General features: G+C 42.9%; 1 protein-coding gene across 4 annotated transcripts in view; it reads left to right on the forward strand.

Moving 5' to 3' along the window:
- The first annotated feature begins 495 nt into the window (after positions 1–495).
- Positions 496–16,143, forward strand: part of Arhgap36 (Rho GTPase activating protein 36) — a 52,087-nt gene continuing 36,439 nt past the window's right edge. Inside the window, exon 1 of one of the 4 annotated variants that reach the window (XM_033760554.1) lies at positions 496–674. The gene's annotated coding sequence lies outside the window, so the exon portion shown is untranslated. Of the gene's footprint in view, positions 700–15,056; positions 15,316–15,708; positions 15,724–16,143 lie in introns of those variants that run through there. The other 3 variants (XM_033760551.1, XM_033760550.1, XM_033760549.1) reach the window with 3 other exon arrangements.

Below are 16,143 nucleotides of genomic sequence, written 5' to 3' on the forward strand. Positions count from 1 at the left end.
CCACTGCCACTACTTCTACCTGTTTATTCTTGTCCCATTGCTGGCTCACCTGCACTCACCTGCAGGGGCTGGGCCCAGGTACTGCTCCTGGACTCCAGCATGCCTACCTCTCATTAAGCTGCCTTGATTAGGTCCCACTGCTTACGTCTTCTGTGTTCATGGCCAAAGTTTCCAGTCAGGATGACAATGGCGAGACAAGGCAGCCCTTGAGGCAGGGCTACCCATCAGTCCCAGATAGAAACAAGATCCAGCAGCTGGGCCCACTTCTGTTGGCTAGTGGCTCAGCATTGGATGAGAGTTGGGAGAGCCTTCAGTTGGCCCGAACCAATGAAACGGAGCCAAAGATACAGTTTCTGTAGCCATTAAAGAGACACTTCCACCTGTGATTGGCCCCAGGGTACTTCACTTCAGGACACTCTCATTGGCTTGGAACAGTATGCTGGCAGCCAGGTCACCCTGTGGGGAGCAGACACCTACGTAGACATGCAGCTGGGCACAGCCTGCTGCTGGGCACTCAGGGGAGAGGCAGATAGAGGAGGAGGTATCAAGAGCCTCACTCTGCTTAACTGGTGACATCGTGAGGGTCCATCCACTGCTCCTTTCTGGGCCTTTCCCCTCAGGCTGGGCCTGCTCGCTTTCCTGGTCCCATTCCCCCACAGGACTTCGATTCCAAGGTATGGTGGTGACTGGCAACGCAGGGTAAGATGTAGCCTTTTCTCAGAGGTATTTGCATTGTCGTACAGGATTCCTGAAACCTGAGAGGCTGTGATGGTCCAAAGAAATCATAGATTCATAAAATCCTGGTGCCCAAAGGGAACTCTGGTAGTTCCTACTTTACAGATGAAAAACAGAACTGAGGTGAACTCTGAGAGGAAATGGAGTTTGGTCAAAATCATACAGCTCGTGAGTGGAAGGTCTCTTGACCATTAGCAAGGGCATTTCTGAATCATCACAAATGAATTGTGAACTATGCTATTTCATGTACCTTTCTATTCCTTAAACCATAGGTGTTCAGCCCCTGGGCAACTCTTATTCCCACTGGGGAGATCTTCAGAGCATAAAGGTAGCTTATTAACTTTCCCAACATATTTTTAACTGTGTTTCCAATAGTTGAAAAAGGAGGCTTGCACCATGGGCTTTCTCTTATTGTTTACTCTCCTATTGTGATTACCAACCCAGTAGTGAATTGACTGTGGCCAGGGCTCTGCAGCCACGTAACCAACTTTCTACTTAGGAAACCATCCAACTGGGACCTCTAGCTACCAGCATTGTGATGTTTGAGCCATTATTGCTCAAGATGCAGCAAAGAAGCAAGTCAATCACTAAATGGCAAAAGGTTTGATCCTAAGATATTGCCACATTAATATGAGTGCTTTATTTCTTCATGAATTTACCCTCCAAACTCTTTAGAGACCTGGATTTATTTTTCATATGTAAGATGAACCTCTGGAAAGTCCTGAAATCCTTGCCCTGGGGTAGCTCTATATCATCATCAACAACAAAAAGGATAAAGGGATTTTGGCTTCTCAATCCAGTTTCCCCTCATTGCTTCTGTTTCCTTGACACTTTGGCTTTTTTTTCTCTCTTTTTCTCCCACATCTATCTCTCCCTCCTTTGTATTCTCACTGTCCTTTCAACCTATCTCCCTAAATGATATTTAACTATATTCCATTTTGTATTTCTCACCATTGGTTTCATTTATATCAGTCTCATCTTCTCAGGCAAGCTGTGAGTTCCATAAGGGCAAGGTACACATTTTATACTTGCTATGTGTGCCCCACAATATCTCTGGGCATTCAAATTAGAGTAGACTCATACCTTTTGTAATGACCCAAGAAATGATCCCAATATGTTTAAGAGTGTAACTCAAGATATAAAACTCTGTGATCACAATTTTATAAAGGGAAGGAAAATGAAAGCAAGCTAGCAGGAAGGAAATACACTCAACTGTACAAGTGGTGGGGTGATGGGTGACTCTAACCTTTCAGGTTTGCCTGATTTACCAAATTTTTATCAAGGAACATTATTACTCATATCGGAAAAATAAGCATTATTTGAAAGATAATCATAGATTCATAGGCGCAGGAAAGTAGAACAGGAAGAAATAATAGAGCTCATGTAAGTTCTGTTACTTTGTTTTTAAGGTTGAAAAGCCTGGGGCACTTGTGTGGGAGATGAGTGAGTAACTCACAGTCTCCACTGTCTAGGAGCAAATAGCACAGTGTCCTGGAGCTCTGAGGCTGAACCTCCTAACCTTCCTGAAACCCACCTGCTCCACTGGGTTTCCCCTCTAGGCATTGGTACTGAAAGTGGCTACATGGTTTTCTCTTGCTGGATTTTCTCATGATTCTTGGGAGTTTCGTGGGTGGGAAAGCTTGAAGGTTTGGCTTTGATTCATGGTCTAGTTCCTTGCTTTTGCCTCTGGAACAGCCCAGCACAATAGGACACAGTACCTCTGCTTCCAGGTGACTGGAAGTAAAAAACATCTAGCAATATAAACTCATGACTCTTGAGTACTTGCTGGGAAGGAGATCTGATTGCCCCTTGATACCTTTGCTAAGCCATGCTAAGAGCAATATTATTGAAAGAAGACCACCTAAAAGAGACACATACAGCCCATCCATTCCTTTCATGCTAGACCCTACACAATAGCTGTAGGTACCTGCTATGTTCGCCTTTCCCATCTATTTAGGCCTACTTCGCCTACAGTCAGGGGAAAGACTACCTGTATTATGCAAAAGAGTAGCCATTGATTGGCCCTGGGATGGCCATCTAATCCAATTCAGGCCAGTCGTGATTTGGTAGCAAACCTATGTGGTAAATTTTTCTAATAGTGTTCCTCTTGCAAGCAGTGGAATCTAACATAATTGTGCACCCTTGGTTAATACTGAGCACTCTTGTTAAATGCACTTGGTTATGTATTGGGGAGAATAAGCACATGTAATGCACCATATCCCTCCATAAATTACATCCATTTACCAAATGAACACTGGGCTTCTACTATGAACCATCAATTTCTTATTTTCACTTCTCAAGCCACAAAACTCTGAAAAACAAAAACTTTCTTATAGGTTTGACATTAAACTTATTTTAATTTATATCAAAATATTGATAGCCTTTATCCCACTTAATATGACTATTCATGTATTTCATGACAGAAATATTAATGTATTCAACTATAGAGAGCTATGCCAAACCTGCTAACGGTATAATATGATATAGGCAAACGTACATGACAATCTTGATAAATAAAACTCCAAATTCTAAGACATGTGGCCCCCAAAACTTTATATAAGGCATTTTAGCACTGAAAACCTGGTGATTATCCTACCTGAGTTGGTCAGGAGCAGAGCGAGTCTCAGAGCGCAGGGAGTAGGTGTTCAAACCCTCAGAGGGGTTGAGCGTCCAGCCAAGAAAATCCAGCTGGGTCACTTAGCCATTAGTCCAAAAGGCAGTAACAAGGCTGCAAACAGAAGATAAAATAAATGCAGGAGAATGACAGAACTAGAATGGGACAGGAACAGTTTGAGAATCAGGGACGTGAGAAGGCGCTAGGTAACAGAGGGATACTGTGTCTATTACTCCAGTCAATTGGCTGACACCTATTAGGTGCGAATTTGGGCCTGGCTGGCTTTAAAGATAAAGAAATGACCTCTGCCTCCTCTTTGCCTAAAGTCTAGAATCACAGACAGAAGCAGGGTCCTGAAAGGATGGATAGTCTGAGGTAATGATTTCTTTGGCTTTTACCTACCTCTATATTTTTTAAAGAATTTTTTTGAAAAAATTAAAAATCTTCCTCACATAAAAAGTATATAAATAATAAATGTACAACATATCCAATGAAATACCTGTATTGACTGTTACTCAGTTAGAAAAAATAGAAAATTATCAGCACAATTGATGTTCAATTCATGTTCCCTTTCCTAATCAGGACTCCTTTCTTCCCTTCTAAAAGGTAACAACTACAGTATTCTGGTCTTTACATAAATTGCTTTCCTCCTTTTCTTTACCTTTGTGTACCTTAGCATGCAGTCATAAGCACTATAGTTTTGTCAGTAACTGACTTTAATATAATCATTCAGTAAGTGTGTGCTCCGTGGTGTATGGCTTCTTTCACTTGACATTATGTTTGTGAGTAATCTATGGTGTTACATGAGCGTTATATCATTCCTTCTCATTGCTATATAATATTCATTTTTGGGAATATGCCACAAGTTATTTTCCCATTCTACTGTAGCTGGGTATTCAGACCATTTTCAGTTTGGGGCAGTTAAGACTAATATTGCTATTGAAATTTTTGCTTGACTTTTGGTGTATATGTGCCTACATTTTTGTTAGTAGTGGAATTATTGAATCAGAAGATCTGCATATACCCCATTCTGGTAGATACTGCCAGTTTTCTTAAGAGTATACCAATTTACACTCTTCCATTGTGCCAAATCCTTATCAACACTAAATATCATCAGATTTTAAAATTTTAATTATCTTAGTGGGTGTGCAGTGGTATCTCACTGTGGTTTAATGTGTAATTCTCTCATGACTAATGAGGTTGAGCATCTTTTCATATATTTATTTGCCTTTTGCAAATATTCTTTTGCACAATTCCTAATTGAGTCTTTTGTCCATTTTTTTCCTTGCAGACTGCCTTTTTCTTATTCACTTGCAGCAGTTCTTTACAGATATTAGACACAAGCTCTTTTTAAAAAATAAATAGGTAATACAAATAAATTCTCCAGTAATAAGCCCTCTCATTTAATAATCATTGAGTCTCATTTCCCAGCCTAATTTCCATCAGGTTTTCCAGGTTCAAATGACCCCTGCTTTGCCTTTAACAAGCTTGCCCAGGCTGTGGGAGGCACCTCACTAACAGTGCTGTCTTGGCCTCTATCTCTCCTTCCTTTTCCCTCTCTCCATTGATCTCCTTTTCCCTTTCTTCCTTCATTCCTTCAAACCTTGCTCTTTTGAGGGTGGGCTGCTTATTATTTAGATTTTCCATGTGCCACTAATAGGTCAGGAAACCTTCACTCTGGAAAGAACTCGGAGATTGCATAGTTCTCTCTTCAATGATGAGGAATTGGAAGCTCAAAGAAATGAAGCGACTCGCCTAAGATCATACTGCAAGCTTGTGGCTGTGCTGGAACTAGCCCTCGGGTCTTTGGCATGCACATCCCAGCCTTTTCCACTCCACTGTGCTCAGAGAGATCAGGGCATAGCTGAGCACTAATGGAAGTATTTTTCCCCTTCTGAAAATAAGTGCTGCCTGTGTCTGTGTAACAACGTAATCGGTAGAGACTATGGCTCATGTCTGTCTGGACCCAGGTTGAAAGATCACATCACCTTTGCTACTTTCCCATCTCGTGGCTGTCAAAGCCTGAAGGACAACAAATGACTTGAGTAATGAGATGAGTTAAGATAGTGTCTCCCACGCTGAATTATGTGCCAGTTCCAGGACTACAGGATTCTGCCACAATCCATTTACACAAGAAATTAAATTGAAGATCGCAATGTAATATTCATATATTAAATCCTGGCGGACAATCAAAGTAATTAAGGCCAAATGCTCTGAATCATCCTGTGGCATCACGAACATTCTATTGCTGGGTTTTTAGAAGGACTTATTTCTACAACCAATTATCTTGGAAATCATTAAGGCTCCTTTGGAATGTGAATAATTTGAAAAGCAGCACAGCACCCAGTATCACTCAAGCCCGTTTGCTCCTGTAAAGAATTTCTATTTGATAAGGGTGATGGGTATGTGGGGAAAAGCGAATGTCAAAAAACTAGAATTATGGGGCAGGAACCAGTCCCTGATCATCCTTCTCTCCATTGTGTTTTTTAAAATAGGAATGTTATATTTTATGCTAAACTGAAGCAGTTAACCCTAAGCAAACTACTGGGATAATCCCTGCCACAAACTGATCTGTTTGTTGCATAGCTCTGTGGCTTTTGCAGATATGTTCTGCTGATTTTTTACAAAGAGCATGGGGAATGAGGATGGCTCTGTGTAGCCCCACAGTGCTGAGTAGGACCGTCCTTCAGACCTCCCTCACCATGCCCCACCGTGGGTCACTTCATCCATTAAAGCTTCCTCGACTGCCCCACTGACCCCAGTTCTTCTCAGCTTCCCTTTGTCCAACTCCTCTTGTGCAGCATGAGCCCTTCAAGACAGAGTCATGTTTGAGACTCTCCATTGTCCCCACACCTGGCTCAGGGCATGCATCACAAAAGGTGCTTGGTATATGGCTGGTGGATGTATGACAGACTAAATAAGCACAAGAATGAATGACTAAAAGAACAAACCGACCGGCTTACACCAATGTATCTCTGATTAGGAATGACAGGGTTGATGCTATGGCAGGATCAAGGCGAGGAATTAATCCTTTCTCTCTTCCAGTAAATGCTTTAATTCTCTCTAAAGCACAATGCTCTCAAACCATCATCAACAAATGAAATCTTGTCACTGAGAATGTGTAACTAAAAGATTAACCCAAAGTGTTAAGTTAATTTGTATGTTTCAGAATTGTACTTTAGAAGCAATCAAGTTATTTTACCTGAACTAATTATAAGACTTCTGCGCATCTTGATTACTGCATACAAAAAAGGTCTCTGATTCATCAATTTTGCCAGTGGGAATAATTAAAAGTGTGCACAAACAGTAATATTCCCACCAAATTATTTTTTCTCATAAAAATTTATCCATAGCCTAACTTTGTTGATGCTGCGTGGCATCAGTATTAGTTGATTTATTTACTGTGTATACTGCCTCGTCAACTGTACCACAATTCTGATTTCACAGATGAGGTATGCGAGAAACATTTGACTCTACCTCACTAATGTCTTTATCCCCAGATCCAACACAGAACTTGGCACCAAGAAAGCACTAACTAGAATGAATGAATGAATGAATGAATGAATATGTAGGATGGTAGAAGCTCGAAGGATGTTACTCATTTCCTAAGTAGAGCTGCATGAAGCAAGCCCTGAACACTTAGGTTCTTTTCATGATGATTTAGCTACAGAATCCCTGAGCTTTTAGGCTAAGCACAGCTACCTACCAAACAGTATGCCTCTTTACAAGGCCGTTGTCTCACTCCCCCACTGTGCCAGGCACAAGCCGGAGGGCGTGGCAGTCTGTGTCACACCAACCACCACCTGTGGCTCCGCTGGGAGGGCCTCTTGAGCCTGGATGTTTCACGTCATCCTAGGTCTATAGTTAGTGTTAGAAGCTACGCCAAGGAAATATTGATACTGCACAAAATCAATACACTGGGCCACCGCTAAATATTTATTGGGGCAGACAGTGACGCCATGTTTGCCCAGAGAATTCAATCAAGTTCTGTCCAATTACTGTGGGTTTAGATTTGAGTGAATTAGCTCTTAGTCATAGAATCTTAGAATGTCAGAACTGCAAGGACCCTTAGAATTCATCTGGCTCTGTGTAACCCATAAGTTTTCAGACTGTTCTTTAGTGAGAAATACTTTTCACCCAGGGAAATGTTGTAGCACTCCTTTCTTTCAAGTGGGGGCATAGGTCCCTTGGCTTGACCTCCTCCCCCTCTCATCTGCCTCAAACTGCAGAGGAGAAGAGGCAAGTCCACCACTTTAAAAAAAACCACAACACAATAGGAGGAAAGGTTTTAGTCTTGGAGCAGGTGTCCAGGCAGGCTTCAACTCTGTCTTAGCACAGGGCCTGAAAGTTTACCATTTCTGCTTATATCTAGGAACCTTTGGACACTTATTTAAACTGGCACAGGACATCTGTCCCTCCACATAGGGTGATGAGGTAACTAATAGAAGTGAGTGTATTTAAATAAACACATTGTTACAAAGTGTTGTCAAAGCCCAGAGGGAAGTCCTAAGGGCAGTGGACACAGGGGAGGTAAATGCCCTTTATTAGGCTACTTCATGAAGACTAGAGAAGAGGAAGAGCCCCAAGGTTACACCTCTTCCTCGCACCCTGGCAGTGGTACTTATCTCTTCATACATCCATCTTTTCTTGAGCCACCTTGTCACCTTCTGCAGCAGTGTATCTAGTTTCTTCTCAGTTACTGCCTGTGGCCATCCTGGTGCTCATTCAGGTTGGCTCTGTTGACACCTGTCTGCTGTGGGTATGTATCGAATCTTTTAGCACTGATGCAGCCAGCTGGGCCACTTTCATGTGCCTGTTTGCCTCCAAAGGTGTCTGGCAGAGAGAGTGTGGGTGTGTGCATGTGCGTGTGTGTGTGTGTGCTTGTGTGTGCATGCCCATGCGTGCATATATGTGCACATGTGTTCTTTTGAGTGTATAGATCTCCATATCTGTGGTTTTTATTTCAGTAGGTGATTGTCTCTAACTTTCTTTTTCTGTCTTCAGTGCTTTACCTCACAAGAATGCCTGGGCAATATGCAAGACCTTGTCTTGATTATATATTACACATGGCTGGGGATTTGTCTTGGTGTGAAGACTCTGGGGTCAACCTCCAGTATTACTTTTAAAAAACCATGTATCACTTTGAAACCATGTGTGCCCTACAGCCAATGAATAAAGTCACAAAAAGGGGGAGAAAACACATCAGATCCCTTTATAGATTGCATTCTCTTCCTCCATCTTTCTCAAATTTCTTCACTTATATTCTTCATCATCCTTCCATTCCCATTCCTGTTTCTTTCACTGTCTGTCTCTGCTGGTTCTATTTTTTTTTCTGTTACTCTACATCTTTTTCTTGTTTTACTATTTTTATTAATTTCTCCCACTTTCTTCTGTTGCTGTTTGTTTCCTCTCTACATTTAGCTCTCTCCATATAATTTCCTTTCTTCAAAAAAATCTTTCTGGATCCGTTTTTGTTTTTCCATCTTTCCTCTTGGGTTCTCTTTTTGTTCTACTCCCCTTACTCCGGCGACTCTTCTGTGCTCTTTTTTTTCATTCAAGGTCTTCATCTTCTTTCCCTATTCCTCTTTTATTATCCCCGTCTTTCTCCATTTCTTTTCTTCTGTTTATCTTTCTGGTGTCCATCCTTCTTATGTCTCTGACAGTAACTCCTGGTGTACAGATAAGTCTGTCTCCTTTGTGCTTTTTTCTCCCCAGTCACGCTTCAAGTGGCAGGAAAGGGCAGGAGTTTCCCTTTCTGCCTGGTGCTGGGCTGTGGGTGGGTGGTTCATTAGCAGTTTTCTCGCTCCCAGGAACCTAACCTCCCATCCTTATTCCCCACCCCAGGACCCCGTCTGAAGAGAGACTCCAGCTGCTTGCATTCCCCGCACGTCCCTTGCAGAGCAATGAGCCCCCAGGTGCGGTGGGAGAATTCATCAGCAGCCCGACAGGGCTAACGATTTACTCCTGAGAAATAATCCATATCCAGATAATGGATCACCCCTGACTCCCTGAGACCATTTGTCTTGGCACTTAAATGGCACCAGAATCCAGGGACAAAGCCAGGACTCTATCCCAGGTTCATTGGTAGATGAATAGGCTAGAATAATAATGTTAAGGATTATGATAAGGAACACTTTGCATTTTCACGGTGCTTTTAAACTCTATAAATTTGAAGGAGATTAACCGTCTTTGGCTCATCTCTCTTGAATCTCACACCCTGTGGACCCTGCTTGTAGATTCAGAAACAGGGAGTTTACATGACTCACAAGAGTCCTCTAGCTTGCTACTGGCACAAATGGAAGGAAAACTATTTTCTGAATTCCTGAGACTCTTTCCTCTGAACACTACATGGCCTTACAATCTTTGAGTCTCACTGTTGGTGTCTGGGAAATGTATCCCAACATCAAGAGACAATATATAGGAGTAGTTCATAGACAGACCTGCTATTGAATCCTGGTTCAGCATTAGCTATATGGCCTTGGACAGATTGCTTACTTATTCAGAACCTCATCTCTCTTCTTCATAAAATGGGGATCTTCATAACCTTTCCTCAGAGTGCTATTATGAGGATGAAGAGAGATTATGCAGGTAAAATGATTATGATAGTGTTTGGCACATAGTAAAAGCTCCATGACTGTTAGCTATGATTATTACTACTGCCTGCCTCTTTGCAGGATGCTAAGTGAACTCATACAAATGCATGAGAAAATTGGTCTGGAGGAGAAGAGATAATTGATGAGATAGCTTACACAGAAATGTTCCTGAGGTCATTGCTGCGGGGAAGGGACCTGGAATTCTGATGGTGAGAGGAGCTAAGGCTTCTGCCTGGGTTAGCAGGTCCTGCTGGCTCTGGAAACAGGAAAAGAAAAGAAAAGCATTTGGGCATCTATCTTCAGACATCCAGCATGTTTTATTGCTCAGCAGGATCAATTTCTGGCTTTAAATTCTAGCCCGCGAAGATTCCCCATCTCAGATGCTCAGCTAACTCTGTTTCCCTAGGGCTGTTTCCTACTCCAAAAGCTGGACAGAGAATTATTTTGGGGGGGAATATTGAAGCCTAAAATGGTGTCCTTTTTTTCCAGAAGGCCAGCACAAACTAAAAATAATGAAATCTTGGTCAGAAGCCTTTTGCGTAAATGAAAGTTCACTGTACAAATATGAGTGATTATTAATATTCTCAAAAATGACAGTAACAATCAGTCTTTAGAGCCATTTCTACAGTGTGGCTCCTAGAGGTTGACACATCATTTCAGATGGTGAGAAACATCCCCAGGGTCCATCTGCATGCAGAATCTCAGCCCACAGTCTTCTCCTTCTTTCCTGGGACCTCACCCTCCCAGAGTCACACACATAATTCAGCCTTCAGTGAAATGATTCTGACGCTATTGAGGCTCCCTGGAGAATGGATGCTGTGCAGAGGCGGGGCATGTGGGCTCCTGACTTCAAGCTGCAGGAGGGCGAGGAACTGATACGTCTTCTAAGCACCAAGGGCTCAACTCCTTTGGAGATGAGAAGGGCTTTGTCAAAGCCTGATGGTTTATTAATAATTCTCTCCACTGAAGAAAGCCCCATGCTTATCAATTGACAGGTATTTAGTGAGAACCTTCTGTGGGGGTATCTAAAGAGGTATGGCCAGCTGACAATGCAGTTGAGGAGAGAGACCACAGACAATGAAAGATTACTGATAACACAAAGCAGTCCCTTCAACAAAGAGATGCAAGTAGCTGGCACAAAGTGTGAAAATAGTTGGGAGACTTGATGTCACTCAGTTTTTTTTTGAGCTTTGGTTTCCCTATTCTTTTAGAAAGGCAGGCTGGTATCACTGAAAAAGCATTCACTTTGGAGTCAGACCAACCTGACTTAAAACTTCAATTACTTTACAAAATAACTGGGGGCCGCTGAACAAATCACTTAACTTCTGTGAAGTGCAATTACCTTAGGTGCAGATTGGGGTATAATAAAACCCCTGCCTCATAGGGTTATTTTGCACATTAAGTGAAACATACATGTGAAGCACTAAGCATAATGCCTGGCACATGGTAAGGACTCAATAATCACATCTTCTTATTATAATATGCAACAGGAAAAGCAGAGAGTGTTTATAAATAGAAAGGCTTTATTTTCCTTTTCAGCTCTTTCTATGCCTGACATTAAACTTCACAGAAACACAAACCAAAAAAGCTTATATATAAACAATAATTATAAGATCACTCTATAATACCTTTTATATGGTTCTCCGGTATTGCTTGGTAGACTTCATATGATCAAATTTACAGAACAATGAAACACAGAGGAAGCAAATTATATACTCCTTGTGATCTTAGACTCCTCTCTGAGCTTCAGTTTTTCCATCTGTAGAATGTGGCTAAGAACACCTACTTCATAGCGCTTTTGTGAAAATTAAATTAAAATGTGTATAAAGCACTTGGCACAGAATAGGCAGAAAACAAATGTCAGCTCCACTCCACCGCTTTCATCTTGAAAAATAGGTATAAGAAAGAATCAACTTCACAAGGTTATTATGAGGAAAAAGTCAGGTAAATACACAGGAATTGCTTGCAAACTGTAAAACCCAATAATAGACATTACCAAAGATTTGTTATTTATCAGGCCCTGTGCAATTAACAAATGTTAGTCAATTAAGTTAACATTAATTAAATGTCTACTATACACGAAATGTTATTTTAGGCACTGTGAGTGATCCAGAGAGATAAAGACCATTAGGGAGAATGAGCTCCCCCATAAGAGAATCAAGCATTAAGGACAAGACCTTGAGGGATGCTCCCATTTGGAGTACCAGAGCAGAACACAGAGAGGGGAAGAGAAATAGGAAGAATCCTACTGCAGTACAGTGTTTTCAGAGTCAAGAGAAAGGACAGTTTGAATAAATCAAGTTTCACGGCGGGCGTGGGATTCTGCAGAGATGTGACCCTTCAATTAAGTCTCCAAAAGGATATTGGTAATTGTACAGAGAAGACTTGAGTGTTCCTACATATGTGTGCAGGGGCAGGAGCCATCTCACTGTGGACAGAGAAAGGAGTATATGGGGAAAAGTGAGGAGAGCATTCTAGACTGCACTTTAAAGACACTCAAGATTCATGCTGAGTATTTATACACCATGGAGTACTACTCTGTAATGAAGAAGGGCAAGCTTGAGTCATTTGTATGAAAATGAGACTATAATGCCAAGTGAAATAAATCAGACATACAAGATTAAATATCAGATGGTTTTTAGCCTTTCTGTTTATGATAAAGTCAAAATATAAAGAGAGCAAAATGGGAGATTGATAATATGAAAGAGGGTGATAGATCTTTTGTAAAAGGGAAGGGAGACCAAGAGATGGAGCGGGGAGTGGAGCAGGGAAGAAAAACGAATGAAGATGTGTTATGTACATGTACCACCTCCCACCAAGGAATTATGTGCTGTGAACATGCTCTAATAAAAAATAAAAATTGGAAAAAAGACTGAGCTTGAGAGGGAAAGCTGGGCAATAGCTAGAACAGCACTGGGGGTGGTGGTGGCTGTTTTCCTACAGGACCATTTCAGTGGCTCTGAGAGCTCATGGGGAAAAATAAGCCCATAGGGAAAGAGAGAATGAATAAGCAGGTTATTGAAGAGGCACAAGAAGAAATCTGCAAAATGAGATCTGGGAGGTTCCACCTAGAGAAGACAGGCTTTTGTTCAATAAGGAGAAAGGCACCATGGGGCAGCTGCCAGGAGGACTTAGAACTGCTAGGGAGCCACTGCAACTAGACCTAGGAATCTACGAGGACCTTCCATAGCTGGTGCAGATTGGGGAGAGGTAAAATACTGAGTTGAATGGTAGAGACCACACATTGGAAAAGCCTTATTGCCCCAAAGGCAGGGGAAGATTTGGGGAAGGTTAAGATGTTCATAGTCCGAAGGGAGGAGGGCAGAGGCTGGAGGACAGGTTTCCCTGGTGGCTGAGGTAGCAGCAGCAAGAGGGGCTGAGCTCTAGAACAGCAGTGACAAGGGCCAACCCCAGACAAGATTGATTCTTCATCCTTTGGGGTGAGAGGGAAGGACAATAAAACAGTGGGACCATGTTTCTGCATTCGGTTCTTGAACCTGGCCTTGGACACTAACATCACCATACTTTGGCTTCATTTAGAAGGCATCTCAGTACCACTGAGTACACTTGAGAGACATTCTCTGAGAACAGCAATGTGTGTAGTTTGAAGGATAAATTGGCGGCACTATCTGTCCTTCCCTGTTGCGGAAATTTCTACAGCAGAGCTGGCCTTGAAGACAGTTAGGGTCCACAGTCGCTTAGAAACTTGAAGTTTATTAAGGTCCTGGGGGCCCAGAGTTCTGTAATCTGGCCAGATGCTTCCTCCACCTATGGCAAGAGATTTGGTGATTTTAGCCTTGTCTTCAGCTCTCTGATATGCTCACACAGCTTCCTGGATGTCTCAAGTGACCTTCCAGCTATTTGACCTGGCCCCAGCTATAGCCGCTCTTCTGCAGCATGGCTGCTTTCTTGGCCTCAGCAGATCTATCTCTGATGACAGCTCCCTACATTGCCTCTCAGCTTCTAGTTTGACAAGTTTTCTGGAACCTAGAGGGTGGAAGAGCAAGACAAGTATAATCCCTAAGAGTTTACAAGTAGGAGAGGGTGCTGGGACCCATAAGCCAAGGGGGAAGAGGAGATGGGCAGGTGCCAGACCCAAAGATGCACAGAAGATAAAGATAGTCCTCAACATCATTCATCCTTGGACCAGTTCTGGTGTTCACATGACAAACCTCTAAGGTGCCTGGGACGGGAAACACAGAGACAGAAGGCAAACAGCTCACTAGCTAGGACAAACAAAGACTGAGGCTCGCCTAGCATCAATGTTTAAGGATTATGTTATCCTAGGATTGAGTTATAGTGGAGAAAGACATTTACATTGAAAAATGGCAATTAACGAAGGAGACCATTGAAAGTGAGAGAAGCTATAGGTTCAGAAATGTCAGTAGTCAGTGAGCAAGAGAATTCCTTCCTTGTGGTTTCCTCTTCTCCTTCTCCCTCCTTTATCATCCCCCACCTTTGGGCTTCTCCCTCCCTCGCCTCTGCACTCATCTTGCTGGCTCCATCCCCCCACCTGAAGCTTCTGATGTGATTTCTCATGATCTACAGTCAAATGCCATTAATCCCGACAGGCTTGCAAGGGTCCAGTTAAGCTGTCCCATGAACCAATCCTGTGAGCAGATGGACCGGGGGAGCAGCTGGCAGACTGCCCCCACCCCCAGGTAATGGCAGCTAAACCAATGAGCCAGAATGGCTGCCCCTAAAGTAATCAATAAATCACTTGAGGTCCAAGAGAGGTGGAAAACTCCCCAGCAAACAGTGCTCAGAACATTTACTGCTATTTCCTCTGCGCCCAATGTCCATGGCACACCAGCCGCTAGGGCCAGATTGACTCTGCTCTCAGGGTGCCGCTTGCAAATTCTGCCGGGCCCTTCTCAGTTTCAGAGGGAGGTCATTCATTCCAATGGGATGTGACAGGTGCCATCTTCAGGCGCTTGTCTCTGCTCCTAGAGGGGTGGAAACCCCCAGCAAACAGTGCTCAGAACTTTTACTGCTATTTCCTCTGCCTCCAATGTCCATGGCACACCAGCCGCTAGGGCCAGATTGACTCTGCTCTCAGGGTGCCGCTTGCAAATTCTGCCGGGCCCTTCTCAGTTTCAGAGGGAGGTCATTCATTCCAATGGGATGTGACAGGTGCCATCTTCAGGCGCTTGTCTCTGCTCCTAGCGGCAGGGACTGTGGCTGACTGCAAATCTCCCAAGTGCAATGCTGGTCTGAAGAGAGCAAGCCCTAGGGTGGGCAGATGACCTTTCAAGAACTCCCGAACTCCAGGTGGGATGGCAGTGGGAGATAATGGATGGAGCGCTGGACTAGGAGTCTGGATATCTGGCTTCCCGTCCCACTGCAGCCACTAACTTGCTAGGAGATTGCTAGGTAAGTCACGTTCCCTTTTCTGGATCTTGGTGTCTCCCTTGTGATGTGAGGAAATTCGACTAGATTATCTCTAATGACACTTCCAGCCCCATAAGCAAATTGATTTTTTTTCAAAAATCCCCTACCTTTGAAAAACTTCCAGCTCTATGTGGAATTTGTCTGGGGACTCCCTTTTTAGGTAGGACTCTAATTTAGCTGCCTTGTCACTAAGCCCTTCACCCTAAACTCCCATTCTGTATATGCAGCCATTTTCTGACACCCAAGTCCATCAAAGATATCAAGACCTTCCCCTCCTGCTGAGTCAGCCCCACTTTGCTCTTGGGGCTGGGACAGCCTGTCCGACTCCTGAAGTGGAGCCCTGTTGGAGAGGATGATGCACCATTGGAACCGAGATGTTAACTCAGCCAGGTGAGGTGGATGCCTAGTGGGAGATTCCACTCCACTTTGTATTATCAAACTTTTTTGAAGTTCAAAGAATGGCACAATACATAGTTGGACAGAATATTAAAACATGGATCACATTTAAAGGTTGAAGGCAGTATGCTGCTTATCAATAGAGGCTGAGGAGTGTATGGGAAAGCTCCAGAGGGCTTGGACAAGGTTGCTCAAGGGGTACTAATTTATAGTTAAACAGGAGTAAGGTGTTCTAGTGTGTCATTCTACAGCCAGGAGATTACAGATAATGATAATGTGCTGTACATTTGAAAAGGTTAGAGGAAATAACTTTGAATGCTTTTATCACAAACAAATAAGTGTTTGAGGAGATGGATATGCTTGCCCCCACTTGAACATTGCACAGTGTATATACATGTATTAAAAATAACATGG

Source organism: Fukomys damarensis, unplaced genomic scaffold (assembly GCF_012274545.1).
Source record: "Fukomys damarensis isolate Sample0158 unplaced genomic scaffold, DMR_v1.0_HiC HiC_scaffold_39, whole genome shotgun sequence".
Classification (NCBI taxonomy): Eukaryota; Metazoa; Chordata; class Mammalia; order Rodentia; family Bathyergidae; genus Fukomys; species Fukomys damarensis.